This window comes from Rousettus aegyptiacus, unplaced genomic scaffold (assembly GCF_014176215.1).
Source record: "Rousettus aegyptiacus isolate mRouAeg1 unplaced genomic scaffold, mRouAeg1.p scaffold_m13_p_13, whole genome shotgun sequence".
Lineage (NCBI taxonomy): Eukaryota > Metazoa > Chordata > Mammalia > Chiroptera > Pteropodidae > Rousettus > Rousettus aegyptiacus.
The window spans coordinates 77,201,372-77,214,854 of record NW_023416288.1 but is presented as its reverse complement, the minus strand read 5'-3'; the positions used below and the strand labels follow the sequence as shown (position 1 = coordinate 77,214,854).

Sequence of the window (13,483 nt, the reverse complement as noted above, 5' to 3'; positions counted from 1 at the left end):
GTGAGAATGTCAGAGAGACAGGAAACGTAAAAATGAAGATAGAAATCATAAAAAAGAACCAGTCAGAAATAAAGAATACAATAACTGAGATAAAGAATACAGTAGAGGGAATCAACAGATTAGATGAAGCAGAGCATTGATTCAATAATTTGGAAGATAAAATAGTAGAAAATACCCAATCAGAACAGCAAAATGAAAAAATCCCCCCCTCCCAAAGTAAGGATAGTTTAAAGGGCCTTTGGGACAACATCAAGCATACCAAAATTCATATTAAAGGGGTATCAGAAATAGAGAAGATAGGAAGCAACGGATTGAAGACCTATTTGAAGAAATAATGACTGAAAACTTCTCTAACCTGGTGAAGGAAATAAGACACACAAGCCCAGGAAGCATGGAGTCCCAAACAAGATGAATCCAAAGAGGCCCACATTAATAATTATAATACCAAAGGTTAAAGACAAAGAGAGAATCTTAAAAGCAGCAAGAGAAAAGTAGTTACCTACAAGGGAGCTACCATAAGAATGTCAGCTGATTTCTCAACAGAAACTTTGCAGGCCAGAAGGGACTGGCATGAAATAGTCAAAGTGATGAAAAAACAAGGACCTCCTTGATCAAGATTACTCTACCCAGCAAAGCTACCATTTAGAATTGAAGGACAGATAAAGAATTTCCCAGACCAAAAAAAAAAAAGCTAAAGGAGTTCATCACCACCAAAACAGTATTACAAGAAATGTTTGAGACTTCTTGAAGGAGAAAGAAGAAAAAAGAAAAGGGGAAGAGGAAGAAGAAGACATCAAAAATATGAATAAAATGGCAATAACTACATACCTAGCAATAATTAGTTTAAATGTTAAATGGATTAAATGTTCTAATCAAAGGACATGGGTGGATGGATGAATGGACAAAATATAAACTTACTTACACATGCTGCCTACTAGAGACCCATTTCAGATTGAAAGACACACACAGACAAAGCAAAGGGATAAAGAAAGATATTTCATGAATGGAAACAAACAAAAGGCTTGGATAGCAATACTTAGACCAGATAAAGCAGACTTTAAAACACGGATTATAACAAGAGAAAAAGGAAGGACCCAGTAATCCCACTTCTGGGTATTTGTCAAAAGAAACCCAAAATACTACTCTAAAGGAACATGTGCATCCATGTGTTCTCTGCAGCATTATTTACAATAGCTAAGATATGGAGGCAACCTGGGTGCCCATAAATGGATGAATGGATAAAAAAATGGAACATATATATAATGGAATATTATTCAGTTATTAAAAAAAAAAGACATCTTGCCATCTGTAACAACATCAATGTACCTAGAGGGTACTGTGCTTAGTGGAGAAAGACAGAGGAAGACAAAAGTCATAGGATTTCACATATATGTGGAATCTAGAGAACAGAATAAACAAACAAAATAGAAACAAGCTCATAAACAGAGATCACTTTGATGGCTGCTAGATTGGGGTGGGGTCAGGTGATAAGCGAAGAGAGAAGGGCTTTAGATGTACAAATTGGTATTTACAGAGTAGTCATGGGGAGGTAAAGCATGGGGACTATAGTCAGTAGTACTATAATAACTACATACGGTATCAGATAGGCACTTAGATTTATCTGGGTGAACACTTTGTAAGTTATATAAATGTCTAATTACTGTGTTGTACATATAAAACTAATATGTCAACTATAATTGAAAAAATTAAAAAATGCTACTAGCAAAAAAAAAAAGAAACCAATGAACTTTATAATGGACTTAAACAAATTGATGCTAGAGTTCACATGGAAAAATAAAACATGCAAGAGTAGCAAGGAAGATACTGAAAAGGAGAAACTATAAGGGTGGACTAGTCCTACCAGAAACAAGGCCTGTAAGATTAAAATAGTATGGCTCTACTGCATGAACATCAGACAATCCAACAAAATAAAATACATCCAACTAGATATAGAAATCTTTTATATGATAAAGGGGAATTTTTTTTTTTTAATAAATGGCACTAGACAACCCCATAATAATGTGGAAAAGGATAAAATCAGATGCATCCCTCATATCATATAACAAAACATACTCCAAGTGGATCGGAAAACTGTGGAAAATGAAACTTTTAATACTAAAAGAAAGCATGGGTGAATTCTTTATAACCTGGGGATAGGCAAAGGCTTTCTAACTATGACTAAAAATCCAGGTGCAATTAATTTAATATTAATATATTTAACTACTCAAAAACAAACTTCTACATGACAAAAATAAAAAGAAACCACCATAAGCAATGTCAAAAAATGTGCGGGCAAAATATTTACAACATACTTGTCCAAGTTAAATGGCTAATATTCTTAAATATAAAGTAGACATGAACAGGTAATTTTAAAATGTAAAAAATGGTCCTTAAACACATAAACAAATTTTCGATTCACTTGTAGTAAGAGGAATGCAAATTAAAACTACACCAGGACACCATTTCTCACCTATCAGACTGGTAGAAACTCAAAAGCTTGGCAACATATTCTGTTGGTGACTGTGGTACTCTTTTATACTACTTGTGAGAATTCAAAATAGAATTACTGCACAGGGAGAAAAATCTGGCAATATCTAACAAATTCTATACATGCAGTTATCTCAAAGACATACTTCCAACAACACAAAAGTACATACATGCAGTTTTTCATTATAACATCATTTGTAATTGAAAAATATTGGAAATTACTTAAAAGTCTAAGTAGAGGAGTTTTGGTTGAATAAATCATGGTACAAACAATGGAGTACTATGCAGTTAAGCATGAAAATTAATTAACGTGTATCATTTTTTTCAAATAGCTTCTGAATTGTTAAGACATAAATACTTATTAAGTTGTTTTTTCCTAACTGTTTGAGAAAATAAACTGTTTGGTGTTTCTTTTGACCTAAGTACATGTTTCTTTTGACCTAGGGATGCTGTGAAAAATTACTAACATAATAAGACTGCTGAGAACTGAGAAAGTTTGGGAACTTCTGGTAAAAGCCTATGAAGGCTTTTAAGAGTGTACATGTATGTAGTTATGAGGTTGCTGTGGGTTGTAGGTTAATGAAGGCACTGTCCATAGTATAGTAAACACTGTGATAGATTTTATTGTAACACATAAGAGGAGCAACTAGCCCAATCCTGAAAGTTGCTTTTTTTTTTTTTTTTTTTTTTAAGGGATGGGGTCTGAGACAAGATAACAATTTTTGGAGAGCTATAACCTAAGCTGAGTTCTTAAGGATCAGGAGCACACTATGCTGCAGGAAGGAGTAGCCAGAATTACAGGAAGAGGAAATAGGGAACTGAGAAAATGCTAGCATTCCAGAAGTTTGGTATTGCTGGAACTATATGCCCTGGAAGAAAAAAGATGAGGCTATGAAGTTAAGGAAGGAGTAGATCTTAAAGGTTCTGAAGATTAAGGATAAAAGAAATGTGGATTTTCATTAATGGATAAGAAGGAGCTACAAAAGGGTTTTAAGCAGGACAGTAACATGATAACCAAGTATGAAGAAAAGATTGGCAGAGGGGGTAACCAGGCTCTAAAAAATTGCTGCAGTAATCCTGAGTAGATCTAGACAATGCAACTGAACTAAAGAATTTGCAAACACTCAGTAGTGTGGCAATCTCCATTTTCAATAGATTACTATGCCAGCTACTCAAATGCTTAATAAAGCAGGAGAATGCCTTCGGCCCAGATGACCACAATCATGATCTTTGTGAAAACCAGGATCTCTGCCCCACCTTCACAATACATCAGGAAGTACAAGTCACTTCACAATCTTGCTGTTTTATTCTTCTAAATGACACTGTCAAACCCTGATATTCAGTTTGAATAAGTGAATTCAGCAATGAAATCGGATCCCACACTTCAAAAAGACTACTCTGTCAAGCATTATGTCTAATGCATCTCATACAGGACTCTAACTGTGAAAGCCCTTAAGAACAGTATCATAATGTTTTATGAAAGCTTGCTTTTTCAGCTTGTACAGACTACCCTGTACAGACTACTCTCTTGATGATGAAGAATTAAGTCTTCACCTTCAGGTAAAATTAAATCAAAGATGCAAAATCTCTTCTAAAATTTACTTACAAGTCTTTTGAAAACTCAGAGCTTTAATTTCATTTTTTCTATATTATAACCAAATCCTTATGAATGCAGTAAGATAGTAAGAAAAGTGTCTCAGAGCTAAAGAAAAAAAAAAAAGAGTAACTGTTACTAATGAGGGCTAGATAATGCCTTGTTTTTTACATAGAGCTATACACTTTTATTAAACCAAGAGATGAACACATCCTTCAAATTAACCCCATTTAAAAGTGCACTAAAAAAAAAATGCACAGGCTTTGAAAGTGTAAAGAGAATTCTAGCACTGAATACAGTTAGACCCTTATAGGAATTCTGCCTTCTTTAAGTATCCATCGTAAACTCAAAGAGAAAATAACATATAGTCTGAAATGGTGAAAACAGCCCAGTACACCTTTGCTGCTTTTACCATTCTTCCATTCCCCCACAACCTCTCCCCCATCTCCTTTAGTGCAAGAAAACAAACAAACAAAAAACAATGTGCTTTCAAAAAAGGTGACTACAAATAAGTTTCCAATAATCCTCTCGAATCTCAAATACTTCAGAGGTAAAAAGCAGTCATCAAACACCAGAGTTGAGTTCCTAATACTCTGCTTTTCCAGGACACTTATAAAAAATATGTAAAACCTTTTTTTTTTTTTTCCATCACAGAACAGATAGGTGATAATACTGTATTTGTAGACACACTGGAGATAAACAGAAGAGTGGCTACTGCCTGAGACCACCTGACCAGGGTCACTAGTAATCCCAGGCCCCACTTAACAATCAATATGATCAGAATCTCTGCTTTCCTGAAGCTCAGCTCAATCAGAATCTTGATTTCTTCAGCCTTTTAGGATTAACTGGAATATCCAATGCTCTCAGAAATCTTTACTTTTACTTTCAAATCCAGCTTCTACTACACACGAGCTGCCTAGCTCTTGGCATGTAACTTCACTTAGCCTTAGTAAAGTGTGAGGAAACTACCTATCTTGCAGAAGTATTGTGAAGATTAGAAATAATATAAGTTACACCCTTATCACAGTGCTTGGCAGGCAATCAATGTATGAAGACTTATTATCAGGAGGGTTGATGAATTAAAGAAGAAAATCTGACCTCTGTACATTGGTAATGTCAACAGGACAAATTTCAGGTTTCCTTCTCCTTTATGTCCAAGAATTAAAACATTTTATAAAACAATGGAAACTCTACACTGTCTCTCTCCTTCTTCAAAATTATAATCTTCTCCCTCATTAACAGCCTCTTATTCTAGTACTTTTCGGTGACTGTCCTCACTATTAAGGGTTCAAGCACATACTATGCTGATATATATACAAGAAGTGATGGTGGTACATTTATTTACATTCTATAGAAGCTGAGCTTGGAAAACCAGTGCAGGACTAATACCAGATATTTGGAAAGAAGATATCAGCACTTTTTTATTTGGACCTTCTTAAAGTGAAAGTAACCCAACAAACTACAGAAAAATATTACCCCCCCACACAAATGGTAGACAAGATTCTTTCCTATAATTAGTCCTTTTCTCCCTGAAAGCTCTGAGAAGTGTTGTATGAAGAACTGCTTCAAAACACATGATACAGCTGACTGCACACTCAGCAGACACATTAGAGCACAGCATCTTAATCTCTGAAATGTGAAAGTGGCTATTGGTAGGTAAATCATGCCAAGGACATATCAAGATGTCAGAGGCTTTCATGTATGTATCCATGAGAAAAAATGAGCCACTATAAGCAATTCTGTGGTGCCCTAAGTTTTCTAAACAGTAGTAACTCCCAATTTCCGCTTTTTTTTTTTTTTATTAAGATAAGGTATGATTCTCAACTCTAACTTAAATCTACATAACCAGGAAATTTCTTGATAACCTTGGACAAACATGCTCAAGTAGTATTGGGAATACAACTTATTACAGTGCTCAATCACAACATCCCAAAAATAATTTTACCCTGTCAGAGGAGGATAGAGTTCTGGAAAGACAGCAAAGTCTGTATCTGTCAAGAAACAAAAACACAAATAAAATAACCCTAGACCAATATAATAAATGACTCCTGGGAGGCAACTGTGAGATCACCTATGCATTCATTCAATTAGTGAAGAAATGAATACACAACTTCTATGTTCTAGGCCACAATGAATGGAAACACAGGGATGAGTAAGACATAGCTACTGCTCTGAAAGAATTCATTCTAAAAAATACATATTTACACTCACAATCATTTTATTATAATACTGTATTAATAAAGAAAAACATAAATAAGATATTTAAATGTATTAGTATAATACACTTATACTAATTTTATTAGTACAATACAAATGTATAAGCTAAAAGGAATGCTCTCCACTGTGAGTTAACTAATGAAAATTGTTACTCAACTTTTGGAACATGACTAAAGTTGTAATTTACTTTCAGGACTAGAATTAATCTCTGACACATGTTTTATAAAGGCTTACCCTTACCATAGTCACCAAACACATTTGTAAATTAGGTGCTTTTCAACTTGATACGTAGGGCGTGGCACTGGAGTGCTCATACAACCTCAATGACACTTGATTGCGGTCTCACAAGTCTGGACATTCTGGTTTCCGAGCAAAGGCCAGTTAACTCCTTAATCCTCTCTAAACCTTGAAACAACACTGCCACCTCTCTGCGTGGTCGCCCCAGCCCACTTACATACATGTACCCAGGCTAACGCATACAAATCACACCTTCCGCTTCTGGAAAATTTTCAGGAATGAACGACGGAGGAAACACTCACTGAAAATATCTATATTCTCTTACTCTATTTAGAGGCTAAATTACTCAAATTTGCGCCAACTTGTTCAAGAGCCGAGGACCAGTTATTCAGTTGAGGAAAATGTAATGACTTCAGTCTGAAAAAGCCATTCCTTTAACTGGCACAAAACCCTGGCGGGGATGCTTAAAATTTAACTGCTCCAGTACAGGCAAGGAATGGAAAGAAAGGGAAGGAGGGGAGAGGGGCGGAGTGAGGCGCGGGGAAATAGGTGGCGACGGCGGGTCGCCCAGGTTGCGGGAACCGCCCAGGCGCGGACCTACGCGCGTGGAGTCAGAGATGCGGGATGACCTTACGACGAGGCCAGCTTGGAGGGGGTGCCAGACGTGGGGAACTCGCCGCAGCCTCCCGTGCACTTGCCCGCAGAGCGGCGAACACCGCGCTTCAGATTCCAGCCCAGACTCGTCCCGCAGCTCGTTCCCGGGCAGAACGCCGAACGTGCAATCTCGGCGGCCTGACCTGAGTCTGGGCCTCCACCCGCCCCCATCAGGACCTCCACCCCCACCCCACCCCCGCCACCGCCCCTTCGGCGGCCCGCACTCTTCCTGCAGTAGCCCGGGCGGGCATCGCTCACCTGCACTGCAAACCAGTCTACCGCCCCGCGGGCTCCGGAAGCTGCGACTGAGCTGGCTCCGGCCAGAATTCTCGGTCCTTGTCCGGGAGACTCCACGCCGGGAGCGGCAGGAGGAGGAGTCCGACAGGCGGCGTTGGAGCCTGGGCAGCAGGAGGAGGAGAACTCCCGGCGCCCGGCTCTCAAGAGTTCCACCCTCCTCCTGGCCGCTCTGCAGCAGCTGAGGCAGATCACTTCCGGGGCGCTTGAGAGTAGGGCGGGGCTGAGGGGGAGGGACTTCCTGTCCTAGGCAGAGAGAAGGGTGTTGGGGGCCGGGCTGGAGAACAATGGCTGGGAAGGTGCAGGTTATCCGGTGTCTACTGTCTGCGTGCTGAACGCGGGCTGAGCTGCCTTTCGGGTATTCCTTCCCCCACGCCCCGCGTTCCCTGCGCCCGACAAAATGAAGTCACCTCCCGGGGGCCCGGGAGTGGCCGCGGCCTCGTGGAGATTCCCGGATCTCGGCGTCGCTATGTCCTTGTATCTCTTCTTGGGGCAAGAAGGGCGTTCTTGGGAAAAGGAGGGGAGACCAAAGGCCGCCATCTTGCTTCTAGGGGGCAGCGCCTTCTCCCGGGGTGTCCTAGTTTGGAGGCCTCTCCGGCCTGTAGCCGGGGTTTCCTGGAGTGGAGCCGGCGAAGTGGCTGGTCACGGGCCGAATCCTAGGAGATGGGTCAGTCGCCTGCCCTGGAGGGTCTCGGTGGTTGTCCCGAGCCTCATATTAACTGCGGATCTGTGGAGAACTCACTTCCGCGGATTGTCTGGAGCCTTTACTGAGCGGGCTCCAGCGCCCTACGATGCTGCAGGTCTGGAGTGGCGTGGAGATCATTCTGCGGCCCCACCCGGTGATTTGGTAGCTTAAGTTGGAAGTAGTTGCACAGAATCGGTTGCTTTATTTAAATTTTCCACAGATTCGAAATAGATTGTTAGCCACATATTTGTTAGCAGGTCCAGAGCCTTATCTCTTTGACATTTACTTATTCTCTTACCTGCCCCCTCCTGCCTCCCAATTGAGTACCAACTCCGTGCTTGGCACGACTCATTTAAGGAATGCCCAGTCTTGTGGGGAGACAGACATGAAAGCATATAATTATGGTTGGAAGTATGGTATGTAAAGGTATACAGAGGAAAGAAAGGATGACTTTACTAACTCTGCGTTAGATTTTAAAGATAAACAGGGGTTTCCCAGGACAAAAACGGGATGGAATGGCAAATCCAGATACTAACAGAAAGGTCATGCAGCACAGGGACAAATAATGTGTTGAGAAGTCTGAGTGGTAATTACAGATGAAGCTGGAGAAGCAGGAGTCAGATAGATGATGAGGACTATCTTAGCATGGTGGGGCAATGAATAATGATCCAGGATAGTTGTACAATTTAAACCGTGGGTGGAGGACATATTAGTTGGGAGGAGCACATGGCAAGCAGATTGCTGGTAGACCAGGCATTAGAGAAATCAAGAAGAGAATAGGATAAAAGGACCGTAATGTAAGTGGCAGTGGGCATCCAAAGATAGATTCCTAAAATATTCAGGAGGCAAGATCAACTGATTTGTTACTTGATTGATGGGGTCAGATCCTAGGTAAGTGAAGGGGAGTGGCCATGATACTATGTTTTGCCTTTTGAGGAGGATTAAGCTAGATTTTACCAAATGAGATAAAGAGTTGGGATGGGATGGGGGGAGGTGCAGAAAATAAGTGCCATTTTGGACCTGGTCAGTTTGAATGAAGGACCAGTGATGCTTATGGCAGTTACTGTGTGGATCTACAACTCTGGAGAGGATCCAGGCTGAATTTAGGAACACCCAGGTTTGTATTACCACATCCAGGTAGCCTGCAGTCTCACTTCATTAAGCACAGTTTCAAAACCACTTCTCCTTCTCCCTGCCTTTTCTTAGGAAAATTGCTGTAATATACATTTTAAAAATCCCTATCTATGGCCATGTCGCCCTGCACACAACCAATCTCATCTGATCTCAGAAGCTAAGCAGGTTTGAGCCTGGTTAGTACTTGGATGGGAGACCACCTAGAACAACCGGGTGCTGTAAGCTTAAAAAAAAAAAAGAAAAAATCCCCATGTGATTTATACTTCTCATAGGCTAATACTCAAATGCTTAATGGTCTAAAGATCATAAAGTTTAGGCTTGCAGGGAATTGAATATGACAGTGGTAACTAGAATAGTATAAACTCGTGAAATAGTCTTTTAGTAAAAAGTTTTTAAAATTTAATCATCGATAATAGCTTAATTAAGCTGGTCACAGATGAAGGATTGAGGACGTTAGATTGTGTAGATCTGCTGAATGGAGAACTAGAAGGAGGATGACCAAGAATGAGCGGTAGGAACACAATGAAAGACAACTTCAGAGTCATTCGTCAGCATCTCTCAGCTGCATCTTGGTTGTTCACAGCTATGCCAACCTGCTTAAAGCAATCAAATAGAATGGGTCATTTTGAATAGATGCTTCAGAAAACCACAAAGCAAAAACCCTACAAATAATAGTGTCAAAAATTATACATTTTTATTCTGTACTCCTATAGAGCAGTATTTTTGAACCCTCACCTTTAGTTCTTAGATTATTTAAATATTCACAATATTCCTAGAATAGAGACACGTTTAGATACATTAACCATAAAATGGATAATATACCGAACTAGAAATGAGAACCGTGACCAAGTCCCTTTTTGTTCATTGTATGACCCTAGTAAAGTCACTTAACTTCTCTATGACCTAGTTTCTTTGTAAGATAGCGATAATAACTTTCTCCCAGCCTGTCTCTCAAAGATATAAGTAATAACAAATTAATACTTTAAATGCTTTTTGAGGTAGTTGGATGAGAGGGCATAATTGTAAGAACATGTTATCGGCATTAATACACAGTAGAACTCATGAGCATACCTAAATTTGCTGCCTGGTCACTCAAAAATGTTGAAACAAAAACACGAAGAATTCTGTTTTAAGATACACTTGGATTTCTTGAATTATGAGTTTGATTTTTATTTATGATCAAACTATATTAAAAAATAAATTGAGTAAGAAGTTACAGGAGAGAAGTTTTAGTAACTATTATTATGTTTGCTGCTACTTATAGCTATTTTATGCTTTTGGGAGAAGTATAGGTATGTTTTTGTTAGAATCATGTTTTAAAATGAACGATTTACTGCAGTTAATAAACTGAAATTTTCTATTAAAAACATTACTCATGTCCCTATAGAATAATAGGAATTTATATGCAGTTACATGTTTGAAACATGAAGGTGAATGTTACTATGAATCATCTGTTATTCGATCATTATTTAACCAGAAATGCAAAATAAAAATACTCCTGTGAGGTTTTGTCCAGTGTCTTTTTAAGAAATGTCCAAGCCTACAGAAAAATTTTATAAGATTTTATTTGAGCCCAACTGACAAACATTGCTGGGAAGCAAGATCACAATTACTCTAGAGAATGACAGTTTTGCAGTTTTTTTGTTTATTTGAAATTGAAGGAATGTAAGGAAGATTACATGATGGTGGGAGAAAGCAACGTGGGGATTGGATTACGGAGAGTTAAGATTATGTGCTGTCTTGAGGGTGCAAGGCTTGCTTAACACAAATATAAGATTTTTAATAAAGAAATTATATGCCTGGAGTGTGACTATCCACCGTGACCTTCCCAGTTAGGAATTTATGATCAATTCACCCTGTGAGGTTACTTTCTGTAGAATGCTACTTATCCACAGTCTATCCCTAAAGTAGATGAAATTTTGCCCATTAGATTGGTGGCTTCCGAATTTTTTTGAGGCTTAGATTGGTGTGCATATATGAACCCATTTGAATGTATTTGTGGTTATATAATGTGCATATATTTATACATGTGTTTATGTACCAATTTATAATTATAAATATACATTAATTGTACATACAGTAACCACAAAAGCTCTGAGGTGTATTGGGCGCTAGATGAGAAGTATTTGATTTAAAAAATGAAGTGGTTAATAGCAGTTTGTTAATATTAGTGGAAAAAACTCAATACATGTTTTATTAGTAGAATTAACATTGTTAATAACACCTAGGACACCTTAATATTTTATTATTTTATTTTCATACCTTTGTATGAAAATACAAAGGTATTTTGCATTGTTCCAAACAATAGACTCACAAGGCTTAAAGACTTGCTACAAATTGTCAAGTAGAAGAGTCAAACTCAATTTTTTAAGACTCAAATGCACTGTTCCTTCTAGTACTCTATACCAGGGTTACAAGCTTGATATGACAGGTCATAACATATATCTAATATGGTTTGTAATATGGCTTCTGATCGATTGCCTGCAGAATCTCTAAATTTTGGGTTTATGGCTGTGTCTTCACAGCCTTGAAAAGAAAAACTTTGTTTTGTTCATCTCTGTATCCTTCATGGGATCAAGCATAAGTACCCAAAATATTTAGGGATGAAAACAGAAAGTATATTCTAATGGTTCGTTGAATAATTTAAGGGGAAAAAAAAAAAAACCATATGATCACCTGGGAAATTTTTAGGTGTGTGTGCATGTTTTCCGCACATTCTGGTAAAGATTATTTGTTTTGATTTGTTTTATAACTTTAATTACTGAGACCATTGCTTCAGTGTCCTGCTTCACTTTTATTGACATCAGGTCTTGGAGGAGTTGGCTTGGTAGTTGCTGTAGATGACAGTCACCTGTATACCATTCCTAATGTTTCTGTTTGGTTGTAGATATTCTAGATGACCCTCTTGTTGTGACAATGCGGAAAAAATGGAGGTCTGACAGTTTAGGTCTTTATAATGTACCCCTTCAAGTCTATCTTTGTGGACCACATAGTTACACATTTTTTCTGTTAGGAGATTAGACTATAAGACTACTAGAATAATGGTTCCCAAGTGTCCCTGTTTATCAGAATCACCTGTATAGCTTTAAAGGCAATTCAGATTCTAAAGTTGCCCTCTAAACAATCAATTAGAAAGTCTTGGGTGAATCCCAAGGATTCTGTGACTATAACACTGTTTTTTGAATTCTGATCATCAGTCAGGTTTAGTAGTTTTGGTTTCAGCAATTTGTCCAAGGTCATGCAGAACCCTAAATAGAGCTGGAAACTAAGGCAGTTAAAGATCTTTTCACTATTCTTTTGCTCTTCTTTTACTCAGCGCTCCCCAACCTTTTTTGCAACAACATGGATGGACCTTGAAATAATACTAAGCGAAATAAGCCAGACAGAAAAATTTGAAAATCACATGATATCACTAATATGTGGATATAAACCTAAAAGCAACAAATGAATAGGACAAACAAAGAGACTCATGGACAATCGACTAGTGACTAGTGGTTACTGAGGGGAAAGGGGAGCGGGGAGGTAGAAAGGGTGAGAGAGGGGGGAATTTAAATCATTTCTTCAATTAAATAAATTAATTAAAAAATCTTCACTGTTCTTTTGCTCTTCTTTTAGTCAGCGGTCCCCAACTTTTTTTGGCACTAGGGACTGGTACTCCTTTGAGAATCTAATTAATGCCTGATGATCTGAGGGAGAGCTGAGGCAGTAAAGCTAGCACTGGGGAGTGGCTGCAAATACACATAAAACTTTGCTTGCCTGCTCACTGCTCACCTCCTACTGTGCAGCCCGATTTCTAACAGGCCATTGGCCGCATCCTGGCAGTTGAGGACTCCTGCTTTTACTGACTACATATGATAGGGTTAGATGGAAAGAGAGGGAGGAAAATAGCAATTTTAATTTTTAAAATTATTTTTACCATATTCTATTACATGATTTTAAGTTAATATCTGTAAAGTGTTCACAACATTTGACACATGAAAAGTACAAATGTTAGTAAGTCTCCATTGTCTTAATTACAACATTTATTTTGCCCAGGCTTAAATTAGGTAAAATTGTATTAGATATAAGCATTTCTATGTAGAAAAGTATGTAAATAACAGTGGAATACTCAGCTATTTTTAGTCATGGAAGCTTTGAATTTGTATAGCTGAAAATATTTCTATATTTTAATCTACTCTGAT

At 38.3% G+C, this 13,483-nt stretch overlaps 1 protein-coding gene and 1 pseudogene across 2 annotated transcripts in view; one reads left to right on the top strand and one right to left on the bottom strand.

Annotated features, from left to right (window-relative positions):
- The window catches only part of RALA (RAS like proto-oncogene A), a 65,060-nt gene extending 57,393 nt beyond the window's left edge, over positions 1–7,667 (bottom strand). The window contains exon 1 of one of the 2 annotated variants that reach the window (XM_036231031.1): positions 7,448–7,667. The gene's annotated coding sequence lies outside the window, so the exon portion shown is untranslated. The remainder of the gene's footprint in view (positions 1–7,447) is intronic. The other variant, XM_016148529.2, reaches the window with a different exon arrangement.
- A 1,741-nt stretch (positions 7,668–9,408) lies between these two features.
- On the top strand, positions 9,409–9,527 carry LOC118611261 (annotated as a pseudogene).
- Positions 9,528–13,483: the final 3,956 nt, after the last annotated feature.